This window comes from Amborella trichopoda, chromosome 4 (assembly GCF_054954075.1).
Source record: "Amborella trichopoda isolate Santa Cruz 75 chromosome 4, AtrichopodaSantaCruz75HAP2 v2.0, whole genome shotgun sequence".
NCBI classification, from domain to species: domain Eukaryota; kingdom Viridiplantae; phylum Streptophyta; class Magnoliopsida; order Amborellales; family Amborellaceae; genus Amborella; species Amborella trichopoda.
In genome coordinates, this window is record NC_142339.1 from 55,214,267 (window position 1) to 55,226,491 (window position 12,225).

The 12,225-nt window shown below is 37.0% G+C and overlaps 1 long non-coding RNA gene across 1 annotated transcript; it reads left to right on the plus strand.

The window, feature by feature from the left end:
• Positions 1–7,936: 7,936 nt before the first annotated feature.
• Positions 7,937–10,561, plus strand: LOC110007093 (uncharacterized). The gene is made up of 2 exons (XR_002280640.2): positions 7,937–8,337; positions 10,174–10,561. It is a non-coding gene; the product is annotated as an uncharacterized LOC110007093 (long non-coding RNA).
• Positions 10,562–12,225: the final 1,664 nt, after the last annotated feature.

The window sequence follows — 12,225 nt, forward strand, 5'->3', positions numbered from 1 at the left end:
CCCTCAGGCACCTTTAAAACTTAAAATCCATTTTTTCATTAATTTTCAATTTCATTTGAATGTGTTTTATTTTAATCATTCTTTATATGCTTTTCATATTTTAGTAGATTGTTTTTTTATCTTTTGTTTTTTATTTTTGCAACAATATTTTGATTGCCTTGAGACTTGCCCGGTTAGAACGGTTGAATCAACCGGTTTACTGGTTAGTTGGTTAAACCGCATGCGGCTCCATGTCCGGTTAACCGTTTTGGTTCGATTTGTAAACACTGTTAGATGATTGATCAAGATTGCTGGTCTGTTGAATTGGATCGGAAATCCAGATGCACGATCGGGGTCACTTATTTGCTTTTTAAAACCTTGGGTGCTATCAATATCGGCAATAAGTGGATGATGCACTGACTGAGAAGTATGTCAATTCCTTGTCAAGGTTGCAACTAATGAAAGTATGCCCCCAATATTTTCTACCTGCCTACGTTGCTACCTTGGGAATAGCACGGATATAATGCTTGTAAGGAAAAATTTTAATGGGAAATTATTTATGGCCTTCAATGAAAGACGGAGCATAATATGATTCAAATGGTCATGGGCAAAAATGACATATAGGTTTATCACCGTCCAATTAATTGCTTGCATGGTGCTGGAGAGAGTAGGCCCATACAAACTCATCACTTTAAACTGTAGGATGGGATCCACTCCCTCCATCCATCCAACCATTAATGGGAGGGTGATAACCACTAGTTGCACACAGTTTTCATGACCATATGGATCCTTTAAAAAAAAAAAAAAAAAAAAACATAAATAATGAAAAAGAGAGGTTATCCTGTCCTCAGCAATGAGATATCATGGTCCCTTCATTGGGTGGGACCACGGTGGGCGGGAGTGGTCCCATTAAATTTAGTTTTACATTACCACTCTCCATCCATCACTGTTTAACCCATTGATCAGATGGCGATAAACCGCATGGTCATTGTTGTTCACTGTTATGATGTTCGTATGTTTCGTATTCTAATTACTAATAAGTGTCCAACAAAAAACAGGAAAGCTATGGTTACGAGTAACTAGTGACAATGCTTGCTATGGAGCACACTGTAGCACTCTCCCTTGTGAACATCCACCATCCAATCAATACTGATGCATTCAAATACTTCCCGTAAAACGATAAATTCAAATGTTTTTTTTCCTTACTTTGGTTTTTTTTTTTACCACTGTAGCACTCTCCCTTGTGAACCCAAAGGCATTCCGTCACCAAAATATTAAGGGTAATTTGGTAATTTTCCATAGCTACGGACAAGAGGCTGGGAGTAAGGGTGGCAATGGACCCAGACGCTATCGGGGACCAGGGAGTAGACCCCATTCGGGTCCAAAAGTTGGACCCAGCTGGTTGGATATTGGTAATATTTTTTGGGTACTAATGTAATAGTCTTTTGGTACTAATGAAATATACAGAGATATGAATTTTTAGGTCGGATCCGATCAGATCCGGTCCAACGAGACCCGAACCGACCCATTGCTACGCCTAGACCGCATGGGAGGGGTAGGGGTGGGCAAGTGGGCCGCGACGCCAATCCCTCTTGTAAATGTTGAGCCCATTTATTGTCCCACTTTATTCGTTTACGGGAAAGAGCTGCTAATGGTGAAATATTCGCCGTTAAATATGAGAACACTTGGCCTCCAAGTCACGAAAACTCTTTAAATTCTCACTCATCTAAAACCCTAAAACCAGTTGGCAAAATTTATCTTTTTCTGCTTCGCTTTAACAGTTCTCAGATACCATATATTCATCCATTTTCTCTAAATCATCTCCATGTTCGGCTTCTCTTCGACGGTTCTCAAATACCAGAAATTTCTCTTTTTTCCCTTTCTTTAGCCGTATTCCGGCAAAATTTCCTGCTGTTTCGGGCAAATCTCTGGCTATGGCTTCGATTTCAGGCAATATGGCTGAAGCCTACGTTATGAGGAAGTTGTACTCAGAGAAGCTAAAGAGTATGGAAACAGGAGAAGAAAAGAGAAGGGGTCCATTTTCCAGCGCGAAATCCGGCCATGGGATTTTCCAGCGAAGTAAGAAGGTCCGCCATTCCGGTCTTCCGGCGAATGATTTGGACGGAAAACTACTTAGAGAAGAAAACGGAGTCGGGTTGACGAAGCAATAGTAGTTTTTGGTCAATGAAGCTTCTATTCTCACGCCTTATTTATTTTATTTTTTGGTTTGGTGAAGTGGAAACATTTGAGGTGCCCCAATGTTGTGTTTTTATTTGTGTTTTTTTTTGGGGCTAGTTTCTTCATTTGAGTCGTTGCTGTATCCTTTATTTCCTTATGGGAAAAGTTTATAGAGAGCCCAGGCTCTAAACCATTAAATTAGAACCTACTTCAAAAATTTCACTAGAAGATGTTGTTTTGATGCCCAAATATCCTCAAATTGATCATCTCGACATCAAGATATACGGGCATAAGAAAAAAAATAGATTTCAGGTTTTGAAAATATTGTGTTTTGTAACACATTTTTGGACTGTCAATTTTCAAGTTTTCATAGATCAGTTTGATCTACACTATTTTTGAAGCTTTAAACTTTATATATAAAGATGAAAATATATTCTAAGTCTATAACAAAGATTTCCAAACTGCATTTCTCAACACTATTTAAAAATAAACTCTAATTTGATTGTTTAGAACCTAGGCACACTATTTAAAAATAAACTCTAATTTGATTGTTTAGAACCTAGGCACTATACAACCCGGCCTTTTTACTTATTTATTATTAGGGTCTATATAAACTTTTTCCTTATTAGGAAATTAATAGTAAAATCTCCTTTTATTTTTGAAATTTCATAATAGTTCCGTGCAAACTAAGCTAACGTAGTGAGTTTGAGAGAGAAGAAATTGGTGGAAAGTGTTTTGTTGTGAGAGAGGAAATCTATAGGAAAGTATCTTTTTATGGGATTTTCTACAAAAGAGAACATTTATGTTTTTTATAAAGAGGTCACACAATCATTCTTGTCTTTTAGATTTCAAATTGGGTAGCGGTAAGAATGTGTTACTTAAACTCAAAGTTAAAAAAAAAAAAAAAAAAGACTTCCGCCGGGACTTTGTGACCTCAGCCATCTAATTTGCCATCATTTCTTATTACGAGAGAAGAAGTTTATGGAAAAGTATTTTGTTGAGAGGTAGGAAATTTATTAAAAAATATTTTTTTGGAAATAAATTTATGAAAAAATTAATTAATCGTAACAGAGGAAATTCATGAAAAAGTTTTTTTTTTCAAATAAATTTATGGAAAAATATTTTAATAATATATTATTGAGAGAGAAATATTTTGTCTTTCAGTGGTGATTGAGAGATAGAGATGGAAGGTGATGATGGTAACCTTTTAATCACCACCTTCCAACAAAATTATTGGAAGTTCAGCGGTTGGGAGCAGTAACCGCATCCGCATTGCTACACAATATTATGTGCACAAACAATGATTACGTTCATCGTCTTTGTATGTTAAGATGAAAAGAAGGCCTATGGTTTTATGATCGGTCGGTGGATGGTCCACTCCACATATCCGTGTGTAGGAGTGGCAATGGACCCGGGTCCGATCAAAGATCCGACAATTAGATCTAATCTAGTTTGGGTTATGGGTCCAAAAATTGGATTTGACGAGTTGGTTTCCATAATAAGTTTTTGGGTCTGGACCCGACCGATCCGTTGTCATTGGTTTGAACCAGCGTTTTAAAAAACGCCGAGTCGAACCGGACTCGCCCGGTTCGACTCGGAAAAACGTGAAAAGGGACCGGATCGCCCAAAAAATCGGAAATCGTCCGGTTCTAGAGAGAACCGGACGATTCTGTACAGTGAATCGCCGATTCACTGTACGGAATCGGCGAGTCCAAACAGTGAATCGGCGATTCCGTACGGTTTTTTTTTTTTTTTTTTTGTAATCCATGATAGATTTTTTTGTAATACTTGATCGATTTTTTTGTAATCCATGACCGAATTGTTTTTGTTTTTTTGTAATCCATGATCGAATTTTTTGGTTTTTTGTAACCCATAATAGAATTTTTTGTAATCCATGATCGAAATGTTTGTTTTCTTTTCTTGTAATCCATGATCGATTTTTTTGTTTTTTTTTGTAACCCATGATAGAATTTTTTGTAATCCATGATCGAATGTTTTGTAATACATGATCGAAATGTTTGTTTTTTTTTTGTAATCCATGATCGAAATGTTTTTTTTTTTTTTTGTAATCCATGATTGAATTTTTTGTTTTTTGCTTTTTTTGTAACCCATGATAGAGTTTTTTGTAATTCATGATTGAATTTTTTGTAATCCATGATCGAACTATTTTTTTCTTTTTTTGTAATCCACGATTGAATTTTTTGTTTTTTTTTGTTTGTTTTTTTTGTTTGTTTTTTTTTGTAATCCATGATCGAATTTTATGTAATCCATGATCGAATTTTATGTAATCCATGATTGAATTTTTTGAAAATTTGTGATTTTTTTTGTTTAATCCATGATCGAATTTTTTTTTGTAATCCATAATAGAATTTTTTGAAAATTTGTGATTTTTTTTTTAATCCATGATCGATTTTTTTGAAAATTTGTTTTTTTTTTTTTTTAATCCATATTATTCAAAGAGAAAACGAGAGAGATGATGATTCTGAGGCCACCCTATCCTAGCCATATTATTCACATATCGAGTCCCAACAGCAACAGTGTAGGGATGAGCACGAAATACTGTAAATTAAATGCTGAATGGCGGTTCATGCAGGGAAAGACCATATCAATATTCGCATATTCATTCAAAAACATGAAAATTCTTAATGGAGTACCCTCATTTTTTATTGAATTCCTAAAAAAAAATATTTATAATGAATTTTAATAATTTTTTCGAATTTTTTTTAAGCTTTATTCTGACCGATTCACCCGATTCCCGATCCGGATCGCCGATTCGTCGATCCCGATCGATTTTTTGGAAGCCCGATCCGGGTCACCGATCCGTTTTTTAAACCATTGGTTTGAACGATGACCCAAGAAGGGATGTTAAAAAAGTAAATAATTAATTAATAAAGGGATTTATGGAGATTCAATAGAACCTAAAAAACCATTAACTAAACTAAAAAAAAAATTGGAAGACCCGCCAATACTCTAAAACCGGTTTGTTTTAACGGACTCCCAAATCCAGATAACCAGCTTTTGAAACAATACGTCTTAGAAAGCTATAGTATGAGGTTATATAATTACGCAACTTTTCACTAAAAACAATGGGGCATTTGAATTCATTAGTAGGTGCATTTCTTGAAGAGCCCGGAACCTAAACATGCACATGTGTAGTTTTATTCCACAGGGACATGCCATCACCATCAATGGTGGAGATAAGTAGTAATGGGGAACATAAGAGTGGAACATACGCATCATATACCATACACAACAAGACATCTATAGTGAACTTTCCCTTTCTTTGACAAAATAGAATGGGGAGGCAGCTTTATAAATATAGTGAACTTCCCCTTTCTTTGACAAAATAGAATGGGGAGGCAGCTTTATAAATATAGTGAACTTCCCCATTCTTTGACAAAATAGAATGTGCACAGCAAGACATCTATGGTGAACTTCCCCTTCCTTTCTTTGACAAAATAGAATGGGGCAACAGCTTTATAAAGTTATACGGCCTCTGTTCTGAAAAATATGGCAATTGATAATCTCAACCTTAAGGATTATGGATCAGAAAGAAAAAGATTTCAAGGTCTTTAAATGGATTTTTTTTGTAATATATTTTCAGGACTGTTTATTTCAAGTGTTCACATATCCACTAATCTATACAAAAGATAAAAATAAATTTGTCAACCATTATTAGGGTTTTTAGTAAGAAAACTATATATTTTTCTATATGACTTTTTTTTTTTTTTTTTTTTTTTTTTTTTTAAGGTAATTCAATGGGAAAGACAGTCCCTACTCGTTTTTTCGTATAAATTAAGGAGTTAGCTTTTCTTTGAAGGTGTCAGTGGGTAGTCTTAACAGGACTAGAAACCTCAACGTAATAATTAGGTATGGGGGTACTACAATCACGACCCAACCTCTTTCCTCCTATGAGACGTTTAGGTGCAGGTTTAGCAAATATTGCAAAGCGGCGGCCCGGCACCCGCGAGAGAATGTGTACCACTAAAAGATGATTTGACAAGTGCCCAACACTTGTATCCTAGCCACCTAACAACATTCAAAAAATTCTAACAATTGTTCATGAATTAGGGATCAAGAAGCAATTCTGCTTGTGCACTTACAACTTAGTTGTCTGGTCGATAGTCAATTGCCATGGAAAATGAAGAGGCTGATTCACCAAAAAGCCAGTTGCATGCCACAGATAGCTCACAATGGGGCATCCCAACAAATGGAGTGGTTGATGCTTTAGTCTCTATCGGTTGTGACAGCAGGACTTATCTAAAATTCCACCAAGGAATTGAGAACCTACCAACCATATCTTGCACTTGAATATGGCCAAAAAAAACTTGGATCACCCAAATTTTCATTTATGTTGATTATGGAAGCAAGGTTTTCTTTATCTAGATTAGCCTGATCCATGTAGGCCGGTCATGCCTGTGCATTCACATGTGGGATAGCATCAAAGATCCCTGGTACAAGACCTAGGGCAAGATGGTATGTGCAAATTGATAAGGATGCTGAGGCTTGGGTGGTTCACTCACAGTAACATAGCCTCACGTGATATGGGTATGTAAGATGTGGCTGACCAGGCACCTGGGTAGGTGTCACGGGTCTTTTTTTTTTTTTTTTTAGCACCGTGCCGCCTTGACCCTTAGCCTGAGTTTTACAAGTCAAGTTCGGCCTACCACTTCACACTGATTTAAGGACTAGGGGCACTCACAAGTACACACGCCAGCACACACTCAAGTTTGGATCAAGGGCCTCAACCTGTTTTTATTAAGGGAAAAGTTTATATAGAGCCTAGGCTCTAAACAATCAAATTAGAGCCTACTTCAAAACATTCACTACAAGAGGTTATTTTGATGCCCGAATATAATCAAATTGATGATCTCAACACCAAGATGCATGGACATGAGAAAAAAATGAATTTCAAGCTTTGAAAATAGTTCATCTTGTAACGTATTTTTTTACCGTTAATTTTAAGATTTTCAATTTTTCATAGATCTAATCGATCTACATTATTTTTTAAGCTTTAAATTTTATAACTAAAGATGCAAATATAATTTAAGACTATCACAAAACTTTCCAACATTGAAACCATATTTCTCAATACTATTTGGAAGTGGGCTCAAATTTGATTGTTTAGAGCTTCGGCTCAATACAAACCACACCCTTTTATTAAAGCTTTACGCTTGTTTTATATATACTGCCACAGGTACCCCCTTAAGGGTATGGGCTTGGCGTTTATATAGCCCTATTTTACATTTCAAACCTAAGCCACGTGGTGCTCATGCACCCATCTGGACTGGGTCATGGGCAGCTGGTAGGCAACCAGTTGCCCATGTCCTGAGCAGTTACGCTGAAGCGTTATGACAGGTCATTCCGGTGCCCTTGGCTGTCTGGCATGGCGTGGCGTTATGATGGGTCATCCTGATCGTACGCTTGACTGCCCGGCGGGGCATTATGACGAGTCATCCTGGTCGTGCGTCTGGCTGCCTGGGGGGGACGTTATGCTAGGTCGTCCTGATCTTGCACCGAACTGCCTTGCTTCCTATTGGGCATTATGCCAGGTTGTCTTGGTCATGTGCCTGGCTGCCCGGCCTGGGGCATTACGCTAGGTCGTCCTGGTCTTGTCTCTGGGCGTTATACCATGCTGTCTAAATGTTCCCTTTTGTATGCCTGATTACCTGGCTTCACATCAGGGGCATTATGCCATGTCGACTAGCCGTTTCACCGTGAGCTCCACGTTGCCGGGTCTTTAGCATTCCTTTAAGGCTGTCCTGCGACATTAGCCCCCAAGGTGGGTCTAAGTTCAAGCCGGGTGCTTGCCAGCTCTCAGACACCCTCTCATCCCTTTGTACGTCCTCTACAGGTGATTGTGCACCTCGAGGGAGCCTTGTCCACCGCTGGCCATCAGTGACCCAAAGCTCCCATACTTCCCTCAAGTATGGGAGTTGTGTTAAATTTCTCGACCCTGAGGCGTGTCCAGAGCCTGGACGTAGGTGCTTGGAGCCTTCAAGGCATAGCCTTTGGCAAATACAGGGAGCAAGCTCAGTCCAAGGCAGGCTGGCTGAGGCGCCAGGGGAGGCTCGCTAGTCTCCCCCGTAGCCAAAATACAAGCAGCCAGCGGGCCATGATAGTAGGTATATTGGCCTAGACATGAGCTTGTGTAATGACGAAATTGTCATGTGAGATAAGGTAAATGCACATTAGTGAGTATATATTAATGGGCCATGTATGATTTAATTTGCACATATGGGCTCATTGATCCATGGAGTCGGTTCGCTAGACCATTAGACTCCCACATTGAGCCATGACTGGGGCCAAATTGATGGCAAGGCATAGGCTTTTAACTTTCACACCTTGTGGTAGGCAGTAATGTTGGTTTAGGTCTTAAGTCATGTAATTAATAAGTGCATAATAGGGTTTATATAAACATGTTACCCAAAAGCAACTATAGCGTGGCCATGTAAATGAAGGGTGAGCATGTATGTGCATACTAAAAGGCTATATAATACTATCGTTCAAGCCCTTGAGACGGGGAAGTACAAGAGCACCTGTTTATAGCTAATAAAGGTGGATTTAGGCCCTTTTGACATTCCGTGCCTACTTGTGTGCATGTCGCACTCTATTGCTCACATATAAGTCATCGTTATTTTCCTTGTTTATTGGTTGAAACCGGCACTCTTAGATCCCAGGTAAAAAGGATGAAATGATTGCAGGTTTTGAAATTTTGATTTCTCTTTGCAATGGCACTACAGTTACTTGTTATGTAAAGGGAAAATTATACATACTACCTGGAATGCATTTCGTAAACATCCAACTCTTGAAATGGTAGTTTAATCTTTAATATATTGACCTTTTAATCCTGTAGAGTGGGGAGGGAGGTAAAGCAAAAGAAAACAGTAATTGGATTAAGGGTGTGATATGAAAAGTATTTAGAGAGCTGAATGCCTATAAAATACATTCCAAAAGGTATCCATAATTTTTCCTTACCTAAAAATTTAAGTAAAGTGAATGATCAAGTAGGATAACAACCTACCTAGGTATCGTCGAAAATATTTGGATCATGTCTGCCTCTCATATAGTACTTTGCTATTTAATACCTTGAATCCAACCTATAATTGGATTCGTGTCTCAAAAATTTTTGGGTTTGACTCTTGGAATCGATTGAGTTGAACTGGAACCCACAAGTAGCCAAGGGTTTGGATTTGACCCAAACTCGGGACTCGGCCAAATGGGCTAAAAAATTGTATTAGGAATTCTTGACTCTCCTTTTATTGTAAACCTTTTTTTTTTTTTTGGAATGATTTATTGGTTCCTAAAGTTTATTTAAATATACTAAACTAACTATGTATATTTTGTTTACAATTTCTTGTGCTTCCTTCCTCCCTCTTCTTTTTTTTTTTTCTTTTTTTTTTTTTTTTCTAGTAAGTTGGTTTGGTCTACCAAGCCAAGTCATTAATCGAGTCAGTTCGACTCAAAATTAATGGGTGACTGATTCGACCCTCTATTCCAAATTTTAAAGTACTGGGTTGGTTAGATGATTTTCCTACATAGAGATTTTTTTTCAACGAGAACATTTCCAATAGGTATAATGAGGCCCATAGATTTATTTATTTTTCTTTGTTCTCAATGAATAAACCCTAACCCCCCAAGCCAAAAGTGGTCCAATCCTAAAGTCCCATACATTCATTACCAATAAAAAAAAGCAATAAATGTCATTTTCCCAAGCATGAAGGTATTTTAAAACGCGTTACTTTCTGAAAGAAGGCGTCATGTATGACACATTGGACACTAAAATTGAACGTGCTCACCAAGTCACTACATTCATTCATACAAATTCCCCTCCCCACTCAACAATTCTCACACAAACAAACCTTGTGCAGGACCCCAAAGCTCTCTATTTCTGCATCTTTTCCTCTCCCCTCTGAAGATTCTTAAAGAAACCTTTTATAGGACCCCAAATTTCTCTGTTTTTGCATCTTTATAGGCCATTTTCTAGTGAATTTTCAGCCATGGCTTCTATTTCAGGCAGTCTAGCTGAAGCATATGTGATGAGGAAGATGTATGCAGAGAAGCTCAAGAAGATGGAAGCTGAGGACAAGAGCAAAGATGAAGGTTCCATTAAAGGGAAGCAAAGTCATGGCATTTTTGGACTAGGGAAGAAGGTTCACCCTGCCTGTTTTTTATCAGAGTCAGTAGGAAAACCGCCAAGAGAAGATAATTCTGATGGTGAGATGAAATCAAAGTGATTTTTTGAGAATGAACCGCAACGATAAGCGCAAACAATATTTTTTTGTATTTTCTTTTATGTTTATGAATCTTTTTTTTCTTCTTTTTATAGGTTTTCTTTAAGCGACAATTGTGTAAAAATGGACCATTTGTTTATCTTATGGAATATGAAAGTTTATTGAAGACATAAGTTGTGATTCTGTATCATATTTATGTCGCTCAAATTAACAAACATTTAAATAAAGTATACGGCTTCTATGAGTCCACGTAGAAATGAGCCACCTCTTAAAAATCTATTTTTGAGATGGATTTTTTGACCTAAGTTTTGAGGACATGTAATCTCTAACATGGAGATCATGAATATGAAAAAATAAATAAATTTTAAAAATTAAAAATAATAATTTTATTAAAAAAACATTCGGACCGTTAGTTTGAATTTTTTTTAGATAAATCACCTATTTGCCTCCATCTTTAAGATAGATGCCAAATACCTCGGGATCCGTAAATATAGAAATGCGGTCCTGCCGCACTGAAACAATTTTCCTAAAATAAATTGGCCATGCTTTATGTAACATTGAAAATATGATATGTCAAATTAATTTACACAGTTCGAGCATCAAAATGATGTTACGATGCATGCAGCACATAAACAATATGCTAAATGTTTATCGACCATATGATCCATCTTCAATTTCTGAGTGTTGGGAATAATTTCTCCCTTGCTTCTATGGATAACAGTTTATTACTTCACCCCAACGGTTTTTTCTTCTATAAAGGTACAGTTGGCGATACGTGTAGCATACTGTTCAAAATTAGTTGTTAATTTCTCGCGAAAAGAATTTCCCAACGGAGAAGCAGCCTAACGATCCCAATTTTCGAGTCCTGGCGTGTCTTATCACTTTTCCTGGGCAAAAAAAAAGGAAAATGGTGCGTATTGAGTGTGTTCTGTGGGGCATACTGTACATTTACTCCTTTGAGCGGAAAACCTATTAGTGTAGAAGAAAATATCTAGGAACACCAGTTAGACCCGACCCAAAACTAAAAAAAGTATATTTAAACATTTTTAAGTTATGTTAAATATATATACATATATTATTTAAGGGAAAAGTTTATATAGAGCCGAGGCTCTAAACAATCAAATTAGAGCCTACTTCAAAAATTTTACTAGAAGAGGTTGCTTTGATGCCCAAATATCCTCAAATTGATTATCTCAACATCAAGATGCATGGGCATGAGAAAAAACAGATTTTAAGTTTTGGAAATAATGTATTTTGGAATCGTCAAGTTTCAAGATTTTCAAGTTTTCATAGGTCTCTCGATCTACACTATTTTTTAAGCTTTAAACTTTATAAACAAAGATGAAAATATATTTTAAAGCTATCAAAAAGATTTTCAGTATTGAAACCACATTTCTCGATACTATTTCAAGGTAGGCTGCAATTTGATTATTTAGAGCCTAGGCTCTATACAAACCGTGCCCATTATTTAAATATTATAACTAAAATTATATAATTATATTTATTTAAATATTAATTAAATATTATATATTAAAATATTTATTTATATAAAAACACTATTCAGGTTGGGTCCACATGGACCCGGACCTGAAAATAATGTTTGGGTCCAATATTTGGACCACGACCAGACCCGCCGGGTCCAATTCTTGAACCCATACTCGGACGTGGGTAGGGTCCGGAAGTCGGGTCCGGGTCCATTGCCAACCCTATAAATATCGTACCCATATCGTCAAGATAATTGAATGCATCAAGGTTCATAAAATGGTGGGCTGATCCCTTCCAGTTATGTAACAGATGGCTAATATAGTGGGAGACCTCAATGTTTCACCTAAAA